We start from the raw sequence: 14,107 nt of genomic DNA on the forward strand, positions 1-14,107 counted from the left end.
CAATGGGCACCCAATGCTTGCATTTTTCTGTCCTCTTCTCCCCCCCAGAAGGACCACCCGCTGGCATCATTGGAAACAACCCTTCCACAATCATATTCTGTCTCCACTGTTTCATCTTTTTATCACGGGTCTCCTGCTTCAATTTTGGATAACATTTTGTCAACCCTTTATCCATTCGGGGCTTGTCTCTCTCAAAAGCTTTGATCTCCCATTCCTCTAAAGCTTCGTACTGCGTTAATCTAGGTCTGGGATGTAAGTCATTCATTCGGATTCTCAAATTAAATAGAATTCTGCCATTGAATGTACCCTCTAACGGAAAAGCCAAAATTCCGTCATCCTTAGTGTACTCCGCCCAGTTTTCTAACCATACACACGAGTGGTACCCTTTATCAAACATCATGAAAGATGCGGGTGTATTAGGTGGCGGAATGACAACACCTTCTCTGGTTTTAATCGGTTTGTCCTTTTTGAAATAATTCTTTACCTTATTTACAAGAGACAATTTTCTCTTATTTCCCTACATAATGTCTGTTTTATGACCTTTCCACTGATCGTTCTCAAACCCCATACACCGAGGATCAGGTCTGGTATGCGGTCTATACGAATGCCACATACGATTCCTACGAGTGACTTTTGTTTACAAAATCACTTCCAATCCAAGTGCGTCTTTTATTTTCGTGCAACCAATGAAATGCACGGTTTCAAATAATTTCGACCAATGGGTGCGCGGCCTTTTCGCGAGACAGTTCTCATGCTTCGGCACTCACCCCTCCTTTACAATTCCAGCTCCGCTACTCACCCGCTGCGTCTACCAATCCCAGCGCGGTACGGAGTGACGTCAGAGCAGCTTCGCAACTGACTCCCTACTTCACAAGGTAACGGAAACTTTCTTTCTTTCTAAAGTGCTAGTGCTTGGTTATTTAACAACGAATACACATTCGCCACTGTACTCAAGTGTCTAGACAGTAAAGATTTGTTTCACTGCAAGTAAACTACTTCCATTTACTTTTCACACACTACGGATAGATCTCTTCTGCCTACCCTTCACTCAAGCATTAAGGAACCTGCTACTTCTTTGACTCATCCACTTCCTTTCGGGATATATACTAAGTCTAAAGTTTCACCAGCGAACCCCTTTGCTATCACCTAAGCTCCGATGAACCTGCTACTCCTTCCGGTGCGACCCTTACTAGGTTATATCACAATAGAAGTTTTGCCAGTAAACTCGTTGCTATCATTTATTCAACTATTCATTCAGAAAAACCCTAGTTAGTGCTTCCAGTTCTACCTAACCTGCACCAACTTTCCTTAAGTCAGTGACCTCAAAACAAGTGGATTCTCTTCACCACTTGCTATTCAATTCCCCGGGGATTCCCAACAACATGAAACGCTTAACTTACAAATGTGTTAATACATATATCAGTACAATAATAGGAAAAACAAATTAAAACATTTCATAATTTTTCAAAGAAAACATTTTACGTGAGTGATCAAGTCATGCAAATTGTTTTACTTGCATATCAGCATAAACACAACAAAAAAAACTTTTAGCAGCATCCAACTTATCTAGCTTAACTAGTCCTTCCTAACTTTAACTAGTCCCTAACCATCACCTCTGCTACCAGAAAATTACTGATAGAGATCGCAGGTCACCCGGCCAATAATTTTTTCACCATACACGTACCAGGCCCATAATTTTCCAATTCATCACCTACATTAATCAGGTGACCCAACAATTTCTACTACCAGTAACCCTGGTTCCTTCCTATTTATTTCTATTGTACCTGACTTACCAATCCACCGTTACAGGTACCTAAAATCCACAATGGATCAGAGAGCTAGCTGTAAAAGAAAGGCAGGCAAAATACAAAACCCAACTTATTTCTATTTCGCATTAAATGATCACAGACAACTGGGAAGTTTTAAGAGTTTATCTAGAAATCAGGTTCGGAAATCAGCAAGTTTACAATTAGAAGGCAATCAATAATCAAGATAACGAAAAGAACATAGCCATAGAGGAACAGTGTCAGGGCAACCATTTATAAGTCTATAAAAAGTTATAATAATGCGGTCTACTAAATAGATTTTTAGAACTTGAATCACGAACTAGACTCTACAGGTTTGGGAAAAATACTGCAAGGTAAGGATTGGAAATCCTATACGTCTATAGGAGGGAGGAAAAATGGAACACGCTATAGCTCTAGTATCTTAACGCAAAATCAGATTTCAGGAGAAATTTATATACCATAGTTATGTTTCATAAACAGTATGGAGAGAAAATGTGTTCTAAAAGGTAGGGAAACATAGGAACATGCTACGGAAAATATACTGAATGATTTTTATAATAGGTTGCGGAAAGCATGGAAATTAACATATTCATAGAAATGTCTTTATTTAAGCAAAAGACAGGAAAATAGAAGATGCAGTATAGAGTTTCTCAGCAATATATTTACCTAGAATGGTGTGAAAACCAACCCTGGCCACGGATCAGTCAAGGACAGGAAATACCCCAAGGAAGGACAGTCATCAATGGGACAGCAGGTGCAGAATGGACACCCCAGGACAAGACAGGAAAACCAGATTAGGATCAGGACAGGACCACCAGGACACGACCAGCACCCGCAGTTTGGAAGCAACGCCTGCGTTCCACCCTCTCTGCAGCTATCAGTCAGAACCCCGATTGGGTTAGCGAACTCCCCAGCAAAGCGCTCCGCCAGCACTTAAGGTTTAGTAAAACCTTTAAAATCTAAGGACAAATTCGGACAGAGTGCTCCGCAGCGCTCTGTATTCAGTCACCTATTGAGTGCGTTGGGTCAGTGACAGGTCAGCTATTCAGACAAGTCGGACAATTTCTCTAGCTGAACCTAGGCTAGATGTACTGTTTTCAGGTCAGTGTACCACCCCCAATGTTGCAAAAGTGTCAGAATCCCCAATTTCGATTGGTCCCCACATAGGATAGGTCAACACACCAATCAGAACAAACTTCTGCAAGCCTAAATTATCATTTTAGGGAACCGCCTAGCAGGTTTGGGGTTCTCACGGAAAGTTTCACAGAATACAATAGAGAATTACAAATGTAACAAGTGAAGAACATTTCTGCTCCATCCTCCTGGGTCAGAGGTGGCGTTCACAAGAGCATCTTGACTGTGGCTGCCAGCTGGCTGAGTTCCACTGTTCAAGGCTAACTTCTCCCTGGCTGCGTGACATGCGCAGAAGGGACCTTCAAAATGGTTCTTGTCTCATTCAGACCCCCCAGTTATCGCGGTACATGAAAAGTAAGCGAAAACAAATTAAAACATAGAAATAAATGAATTTACTACATATCATGATTTTGTACTTTAGGTTTCTCACTGTAAAAATATACTATGCGAATATAGATTTAGTGCAACACACAATAACACGAGAGCATCTGCACAAGCTTCACCACGTTTAATACATAAGCAGCCATCTTGAAGCTATTACGCATGCGCGTATTCTCCCACCAAAACTCCAATTACGTCACGTCACGTGAGTGTGACTAATGCATGCGCAGAAGCAAATTTCAAAGCAGCGGCCATTTTAAGGACGAGAGTTAATCGTTTTAGTAAACCACATAGGCAAGCATCACTAAGATACATGTATACCCAAAAATAAAAGAAATTAGTAAGACATAATATTTTGATTACAGAGTTATACATAAATCGAGGTTCTTGATCTCAGCAAGTCGCGTAATGTGCGAAATTTTGCTTCATCACCAGTCTCTGAATATTTTGTCTTTTCTGTACATTTACTTCCAGTTGGTTCTTCAGTGATAATACAGGATATAATCCTTCCACTATCATAGACTGTCTCCATTGTTTCATCTGCTTATCTCTGGTTTCTCGGGGAAATCTAGGGTAAAATTTACTTAAATTCCTGTCACATCGGGGTCTGCTTCGCTCGAAAGCCTCAGTCTCCCACTCTTCTAGTGCTTCATACTGGGTTAATCTAGGTCTGGGTTCTATTTCATTTATACGAGTTCTTAAATTGTGTAAAATTCATCCATTAAATGTTCCGTATTCTGGGAATGCTAATATCCCATTGTCTTTTATGTATTCTATCCAATTGTCCATCCATACACAAGTTTGGTAGCCTCTCTTTATCATCATGCATGATGCAGGCGTTTTTGGAGGTGGAATAATAATTCCTTCTCTTATTTTAGTGGGCTTGTTCTTTTTAAAATATTTCCTAATTTTCGGCAAAAAATAAATGTTTCTCTTTTCTCCATACATGATAATCGGACTTCCTCTAATGTACTGTTCATGGGCAAAACCTATGTATCTTCTGTCTGGACGAGTCCCTATTATAGTTGGATCAGGGTTCCACATATAATCCTCACTATCTATTTAACACTGAAAATTCTATTTTTGCAATGTAATCAATTGTTTACTTCTCTGAATCGATCTATCCAATAACAACGCGTCTCTTAATTTATTGACCAATCAATATTTAATTTACAGAAAACTTTGACCAATGCTTATGCGGCTTTCCTGTGATGTGAGTTTTACTCTCTGCACTCACCCCTCCTTTACAAAATTTACCTCAGCTACATGCCCGCTGTTTCTACCAATCCCAGCGCGGCTCAGGGTGACGTCAGTGCAGCACCCTCAACTGACCCCTCCCTTGCAAGGTAATTACGAAACTCAAATTTCTTACAATTTTACTTACGCATTTCATTAATGAATAGCATACAAACATTTGCTACTGTGCCTGATTGACTAAATTCAAAGAAAAGTCAAATTTCTTTCACGGTGAGTAAAACTTTTCCATTTGCCCTTCACACACTACGAGTAAAACCTCTTCTGCTTGCCCTTCATTCAAGCTCCGAAGAACATGCTACTCCTTTAGACTTACCCTTTCTAGGTGATATAAGACCAACATTTCACCAGCGAACTCCTTTGCTATCACTCACTTTCACTTTTACACAAGGAAATAATCCCTAACTAGTGCTTCAAGTTTTACATAGCTTTCCACACTTACTTCATTAAGGCAAGTAACCTCACTGCAGTGTGGCTTCCGTTTACCACCCGCTATTCAATATCCCCGGGGAATTCTAGACAACAAATAACAATACAAACGGGTTTGGTTAATTACATAAAATCAGTGTTATATACAAATTACTACTAACTACCTATCTTAACTAAAACCTAACCACAGCTCTGCTACCAAGGTATACTGATGGAGCAAGATCACCAGTTTATGATATTTCTAAACGAACATACTCACCTGGGCCCATAAACATACACACTTTAAAACTGGTAATCTCCCTTTTTTTCTTTTCTTTCTGCCTATCAGAAATTTTATAAAGTATACCTGAACACCAATTTACCAATTTCCTTGTCACTTATTTTTATATTCTCTGAGGAACATAGATCTGGCAGTTAGAATAATAGGTAGTATGACAATTTTCTTTATCAAAAATACCCACAGGCTTGTGGCAGTTTTAAACACTTTGGGGCCCATTAGGATGGGGGTCGGAAAACCACCCCGACCGCAATGGAAGCGGAAAACAACCGCCCACCGGGACCGTGGAAAAACCGGCAGTCAAATTAGGATTATGTGCAAAAAAACATAGACCGCGGCGGAAGTGGGTTGAGAAAAACCAGCCGTAGCGGGCCGTGATGTCCAAAATCCTTCTGCGGCGGTCGGATACGCAGCGGAAAAACACAAACCCGCCGCAAGCATAGTGGAGACATCGCACGGGAAATTAGAATATCCTCGATGGTCACGCGGTTCATTCCACTGGTCCCGACGGCCGCGGTCGCACACTGGAATGAATGGGAGAGACGGTGGAAGAGCTGCAGCATAGCCACCGCTGCGGATGATCCATTAACAATATGGTGGATGCTCATTTACTGTTCAGGCCTTTACTGTATGTTTCCTATAAAAGACGCCTACTTTGTGTAATTGCTAGGAGGGACTAGTTTTTGTGGTTCTGGAAGCGAGATGGGGGGGTTCAGCGGCCCTGTTCCTTATTGTTCATGTAGTAAATTCTTTTTTGTGAGGTCCCCACTTTCTACTTGCCAGCTCCTATGCTTTAGACTACTATACTTGGAGCCAGTGGGCTCTCCTGGTTTTCAGCGGACCATTCTCTTTCTCCCGAATTCTTCTAGTTTGCCGGATCGGGATGCGATGTTCTTATATAGTCTGCTCGGTCAACTCCTACTCTGGGAGGACCGCCCATCTGTGATCCCATGTATGGGAGTACCCCGTAAATTATTATCCATGGATGAGGGGAGGGGTGGATTGGGTTGGGATGGCTTTGGCATGTTTGGGGTGCTGAAGTGGGTGGGGGGTGGGGGCTGTTGGGACTCAGGATGGGGGAATGTTCTTTGTTCTTTCCCAGGCGCAAAAATGTTGTGTGTGGTACTGATTGTTGCCTGTTGTTAATCTGCTCTGGACCCTTCATTCAATGTCTACTTTTCTTTCAATCAGGTAATGGGTAGTAGTATTACATTTCTCAAGTGGAAAGTGCGAGGCCTTAATACACCACGGAAAATCAGGATGGTATTTGTGGGCTTAGACCGTATGGGAGTGAATGTTGCTTTCCTCCAGAAAACTCACTTAACCGCTGCTTCCGCAAAGAACATAGGTGCACGTTGGGCCAGTGTGAGAGCGTCTTCCTCTTTTTCTTCGTATGCGAGGGGGGTGTTGACCTTAGTATAAAAAGGGGTCCCTTTCACGGAGAATAGAACAGAGATGGATGATAATGGCCGGCTTGTTATTGTGCATCGCAGGTTGGGAGGAGAAAGTGTGCTATTGGTGAATATATATATATATGGGCCTAACATGGATGACCCTGCATTTTTTCCGGATGTGTGGCGTAGGATACTGTCATTTCCCCCTGCTGAAATCATTTGGGGTGGGGATTTTAACTTATATTTGGATGCTACCAAGTACAGGCATGGAACCGGCGAGGCCAGGTCAAAAAGAGCGTCGGATATGCTGTGGGGGCTTATAGACGCTGGACATGTGCATGATATATGGCGTCTGCGTCACCCTGATGCCCGCGAGAGTAAGTTTGCTTCTTCAGCGTATGGTTCATGGTCTTGCATTGACTTTTGGTTGATCTCGGGAGTGGTTTGTCACTGGGTCAAGTGTGTTTCCCACAAGGCCCCTTCTCTATCTGACCATTCCCCTGTGCTTCTGGAGATGCAACTACCACAATATCAAGCGCCACAGTTTGCGTGGAGGCTCCAGCCATCGGAACTGAAAGACCCGGTGTTTAAGCAAACTATAGCTGAGGCGATTAGGATTTTTTTTTTTTGGTGAAAACAACAAGGACCCCCTTAATGACCAATAATAGAAAATCCTAGGTCAGGGACATAGCAATATGTAAGATAACAACCTAGGCAATTTATTTTTTGCTTGCCAAATATAAAAATGAAGAGGAACAGAGAGACTAATGACAAAAAAGTACTACTTTTTATTAATCCAGGTAGAAGGTCAGACAATTTAACACATTATTTAAAAAGATGTATAACTCAATGATAATAAGCTAACACATCAAAGGTTAAAAAAAATGCCATCATAAAATAATACAAACAATATTTTGTTTAAAAAAATAGGAAAAGAACTTATTTTCAATAAAAAACAACACAGTGGCACAATAATATTGTGCCACTGTGTTGTTTTTCATTGAAAATAAGTTCTTTTCCTATTTTTTTAACAAAATATTGTTTGTATTATTTTATGATGGCATTTTTTTTGTGTGTTTTTATTGAAAATGTTGTTTTTTATTGAAAATAAGTTCTTTTCCTATTTTTTTAACAAAATATTGTTTGTATTATTTTATGATGGCATTTGTTTTTTTTAACCTTTGATGTGTTAGCTTATTATCATTGAGTTATACATCTTTTTAAATAATGTGTTAAATTGTCTGACCTTCTACCTGGATTAATAAAAAGTAGTACTTTTTTGTCATTAGTCTCTCTGTTCCTCTTCATTTTTATATTTGGCAAGCAAAAAGTAAATTGCCTAGGTTGTTATCTTACATATTGCGATTAGGAATTATTTCACAGAAAACGAAGGCACGGTGGAAAGTGCAGGGGTCCTCTGGGAGGCCTTTAAGGTCACCATTCGAGGGGCCTGCATAGGGGTGCAGTCCGGAGTCCTACGGGATATCCGACGTCCGATACGGAAGCTGGCGGCTGACATATCCCTCCTGGAGCGTGCCTTTGATGCTGATCCTACTGCAGATAAGCTGGCACAGATAAGAGAACTAGTTGCGGAGCATAATGACACAGTGTATCAGGAGCTGCGGCATTGCTCACGACGTCGGGTGGCTAGGTATTATGGGGAGGGTGGGCGGCCTGGTCGCTTTCTCGCCCAGAAACTGGCGGAGCCCCACAGTCAGGAGCCCATTAATGAGCTTATTGATGATGCTGGTACGCCTCGTCACTCGATGGAGGAGCTTTGTGATATAGTCCTGAAATTCTATATGGACCTGGATGCTGCTAGGGAGTCACCTTCTTCTGGGGAGGCACATGACTATTTAGATGATGTAGCATTGGGGTGGCTGTCCAATGCTCATCGTGAGTATTTGGTGCAGCCCTTTGATGAGGAAGATGTGAGGGAAGCTTTAATGGCCTTGCCGACCTGTAAGGCCGCTAGGCCGGATGGTCTGCAGAGTGAATTTTATAAAGCATACACGGCGGTCTTGGCTCCACGATTATTAGAGGTCTATGCGGAGGCCCACGATAACAGGATTTTACCACCTTCGCTCCGGGAGGCCCTGTTGGTCACTCTATTAAAATCAGATAAGCACCCTAATCAGTGTGGCTCCTATTTACCACTCTCAATCATTAACATTGACACAAACATATTGGCAAAAATGATAGCCACTAGGCTCCAGCCTCTGATACCCTTATTAGTATTACCAGATCAGTCCGGCTTCGTTATGGAGCACTCCACACCGCACAACCTTCGCACACTATTTTCCACGCTGCATTATTTCAAACCAGATTTCCAGGCTGTTGCTGTGCTGCTTGATGCAGCAAAAGCATTTGATTCTGTAAACTGGTCATATATGTTCACAGTTCTGAGCAGGATGGGGTTACGCCCTTTCTTTGTGCAGTGGCTTAGGGTTCTTTATAATGGGCCGGTTGCCAGAGTGCGCGTTAATGACAGCATTTTTTCCTTATTCCCTATAGAGAGGGGCACGAGGCAGGGTTGCCCCCTTTCGCCTATGCTTTTCTCCCTGGCACTAGAGCCTCTAGCGTGCAAACTCCGCCAGAAACATTCGCCTGCCGCATTATGGTTTCAACAGCGACCGCTGATTGTCTCGCTCTATGCGGACGATATGTTACTCTATGTCCGGGAGCCCTCTGTATACCTGTCACCTTTACTAAGGGAATATGTTCAATTTGAAAGGTTTTCGGGACTTGGCATTAATTGGTCCAAGTCTGTGGTCTTTCCACTAACAGCGCGCACAAGGGAAATTGCCCTTGACTTTACATTATCCTGGACCTCTGAGCCAGTGAAGTATCTGGCGGTGTGGATCCACAGGGATCCAGTGGTAGTGCTAACGGAGAACTATGGACGTTCCATTACGCGCATTACAGAGCGGGCCGAGCATTGGTCACATCTTCCCTTGTCGTTGGCGGATAGAATTGCTGTTGTAAAAATGGTATTCCAGCCCAAGATGCTGTATTTCTTTATCAATATACCTATTAAACTGAATATAGTGCTATTCCATACGTTGCAGTCGATACTGTTGAACTTCGTTTGGGGTGGGAAACAACCCAGATGTCGGTGGGGTCAGATGAATTCGATATCATGCCTCCCGTTTATATGACCGGTATATATCTTCTGATGATTTCTCTTGATTATTCTCTCTAGTGGTAGAGCCTTTGGACTGCCAGCCTAATGTGAAACCAGGGTCCTCTGACTTTCCTATCATACAGCATGGGCTCACATTGACTGTAGAGGCACACACGTATATATACATATCGATGTATATGAAAGCATGTCCTCACATTCCAGCTTTGTGGACACTGTTCAAAATACCTCCTCTGACTGCTGGTTGGTTATTCTCCTTCCTTCCTTCCTGATTGTGTATCCATTCCCAGTTAGTTTTCTCTCGCTGAAATTACCCACTCCTGGGTCGTTGTACTATCATTTTTGACCGTTCCTTGCAGTATCCTCGATTGGGAACTTCATTTACCATGATCCCGAGGTTTTCGATACGGGACGCCCTGACGTCAGACGTCGCGCAGTGTAACGCGCGGAGGACGTGTACTACCGAGAGAATGCCGGCGGGTATTTCAATGGAGCCCGGCTAGCCGCTATCATCTACGCGGTGATCCAGAAGCAGGGAACCGGACGAGGTCGTTCCTCGGAACAGTAAGGAATGACCAGGGGGGCTATTAACCACTCTATCCTTAGATGTAGGCGACATCTAAGGGCTTACCACGAACATTCCCCGCGGTGCTGTTTAGATTCACACGCCGCTGTCGATACCTATTTCATTTCATTTCACCTCTTGTTAGGAGTAAGTCCTTTACCTGACGGAGTCCGTTTGGGACACTACCTGTTTTTTTTATCTCTTTCTTCTACATACAGGTTGTGTTCTTGGGAGACGGACCTGCAGGACGCCATGTCGACTTTACATTAATAATAAACTCGGTGAGTTTTTTTGTAATGGTATTGTTTCTATACAACGACCAATGATTTTAAACCTGAGGCTTTTTCCCGTGTAAATATCATCTGTATTGGATATGTGGCCCGCAATTTTGGAGAGATGTATTTAATTCCCATTTTTTGACTACAGCATTGCACATATATTTAATTTACTAATACTGTTGGGTGATGATCATGATATGCCCACAGTTGATCCAATGGACCAATATTGGGGTTCTCCTTTTTTAGAATCTGAGTGATGTTATAATAGTGTGTACACATCCCCATTTACAACATATTTACTTCGGAATATTATATTCCAGCTTATGTTTCCCGTGTTGTCGGGATCCCCTCTACTCATGCTGATTCGATTAGAATCCAGGGTGATCAGTAGGAATTGGTACTTTGACCGAATTGCGGCTTGACCAATCGCAGGACTAATAGCAACATAGGTCCTGATGAAGACCGGGGTGACCCTCATGGCACAGTAAGTCGGTCGAAACATGTTGACAACAGCGGTATAAGGAGGGTTGTTTTGAGAACTTGATTTTCTCTTGCAAACATTACCCATCCTTTCTTTTCTTTTAATCCTGGTTGCGGAACCTATCAATAAATTTCCTGTTTGGTATCCTCAAACCAGTTTTAACACTTCCGGTTTAACTGCACGTGTTGCACTTTAGTTCCAGTCACAGGGTGACATTCACTGATCACATATTTGTTTATGTATCTATGTTGTGTTTTGTTAAATTGTGTCCAGTGGTCTTTTATGTTCAACCCCCCTCCCCTATGCTCCATCCAGAGTGTGGCTACACCTGGGCGTATTGTAAGCAGATCCGATGATGAAGCATGTCACACACCTCGGTGTGTGAGTGAGGGCAATATTTTCAAAACAAAACACTTTTGTTTTGTTGTACGGTATGTTGGGAGTTTGACTTTGTTTTGATTCTCTCCATCCCTTTACGTGTGTAAAAATAGTTATTAGGGGGTTTGGGTTGGTAGAGTTGTATGTGGTTGACCCTCTCCCTTTTCTTTGTGTTTAATGATCTGCTAGTGCAGCCTTTTGATCGGGGGGGCTTTGAGGTTCTGGATCTTCGTCTCTATTACCTCTGTGCGCAGGCACACTTTGTCCATTACTGGCACTTCTCGCAATGCTTCCAACCACATGTAGCTATTGAAGTGGATGCTGTCCTTCCTCTTCCGGTGCAGGCGATCGTCCTGGTAGGAGGTTCGGTAGGCCCCGGATGGAAATAAACCCTTTGTTGTGCACGTCATGAGCATGGCAGGCTCTGGCTGCTAGAGCACAGCTCCCATACTTGTATGCTCCCCTTCTGCCCATTACGTCCCATCCGGGGGTGTCGGTGGCGTGGGAGCCTTCTGCTTTGAGGGAGCTTGCGGCAGCGGGCATCGTCAGGGTGGGGGATCTGTATAAGGACGGTCACTTTTAATACCTGTATCAGGTATACTACTCTCCTCTGAAACTTCACAAGTATGGCCTGAGAGAAACAGTGAACTGTGTGCGGTGTGGTGCCGCGAATGCAGATTTTTATCATGTTGCATTGTTGTGCAGGACTGTGCTTGCCTTTTGGACTGATGTGACTTGCATTCTGACGGAGGTGATGTTGGAGCCTGTGGGTTGTACGCCTGAGTTGTGTCTCCTGGGCTCTGTGAAACGCCTAAAGCCAGCTTGTAGGCGCATTGTTGCGATCTCCACTTTGTTTGCAAAGAGGGCGGTGGTGCAGCGATGGGGATCGAGGTCTCCCCCCACTATAAAGCAGTGGCTTAGGGACTTGGCTATTGTAGAGACCAGCTGCTAGTGAATGAGGAGGAATTGCCGGAATCCTCCCGCCCTAAGGACTTCTGGAGCCCTATTACAACATATCTGTTGGCTCATCCTGATTTGTTTTAAAAAGGTACTGTTTCATGTGCTGAAGTTGTTGTATTGAACCTTGACACATTCCCACTGGACCAGATCTAGACTACCGCTAAGCCTGAACTTTGAGTCATTCCACCTCTGCAGCTGTTTTTGATTGCTGTAATTTGACTAATATGCAGAAACTGTTTTATTGTGTTACCGCAAAGTGGTTCATATATGTATTTTTTTTTTTGTCGCCTGGGTTGTGATTTGGGGCTGGTGGGGAGGTGTTTCTGGGTTACAAGCACTTGATTTGTCATGCAAGGGTTAGCATTCATATCTGTATACTTTGTATGGAGTGTAATTGATAAAATTGATAAATAATATTTTTTTTAAAATATGGCGGATGAAGCAAAAAAAACACAAGCCCAAACAGTGCGCACAGCAAACTAGCCATGCCCCCAAACACAAAAACACATCCCAATGACAAACACATGAAAAGAATAAAAATACAGGGGCATATTATCAAGGGGGTTTATCTCCGCTTTTTTGGCTTTAAAAGCCAAGAAAGCGGAGATAAAATTATCTCCCTGTTACCAAGCTGTCGCTAACACCAGTTAGCGACAGCTAATAGGAGATAGCGACCATCTTGGGCCCCGCTTTGCATGTCAGTGATATTTATCACTAATGACATGCAAAGTGGGCGTGCCAAGATGTTAGCGACTGGAAACAGTCGCTAACATCGCTATCTCCTATTACCAACTTTTGGAGATATTCGCGCTAAGCGCGAATACCTCCAAAAGCTAACACCTGCCCTGAGCAGTTCTTAGCCATGTTAACCAATGGGAGGTGGATAACATGGCTAAGAGCATTTGCTCGATAATGCATGAATATCGCTGACTTTTCAGCGATATTCATGCATTGCGGCCGTTTTTTATCGCATTTGCGATAAACCTTGCTAATAGCAAGGTTTATCTGCGATAAAAATCGCCGATTTGCGGCGATAATGTTTGTCTCTAAACAAGTTAGAGACAAAAATTATCTCTATTGGTTGGTAATATGCCCCACAATTCCCAGGACAACACACCTGACAGCAGCACCCCATTTGGACACACCCACATAGCTGAGTATAAAACCAGCCCCTTCCCTGACCACAATCCGTTGCAACTTTCCAAAACTGAAGGCCACCAACCCTCACAACAAAGGATAGGCAAAGCTACTCTGAAGCAATACTCACACCACACACAGAACCACCGCCACAATCACACCTGCACCACCAACCCACAGAACATCACACACCATACACATCACCACCAGACCCACCACTCGCACCCCTGCACCCATAAACACTTTGCACACCACACACCATGGCAACACATAAAATGCCCAAATTCACAGAGAGTGAGTTGCCAGTCATGGTAAATGAGATAGTCAGAGTGGAACCACAACTGTTTGGTAGCCTGGTCCAACAGACACCATTAGCCACAAGGACACAAATGTTGGCCAGGATAGTCCAAAGGGTCAATGCAGTAGGGACCACCCCGCGATCTAAAAAGGAGATCATGAAGCGGTGGCATGATCTGAAGTGGATTGTCGAAGAGAAGCAAGAACCGGGAA

The sequence above is a fragment of the Lissotriton helveticus genome, chromosome 1_1 (assembly GCF_964261635.1).
Source record: "Lissotriton helveticus chromosome 1_1, aLisHel1.1, whole genome shotgun sequence".
Taxonomy (NCBI): Eukaryota; Metazoa; Chordata; class Amphibia; order Caudata; family Salamandridae; genus Lissotriton; species Lissotriton helveticus.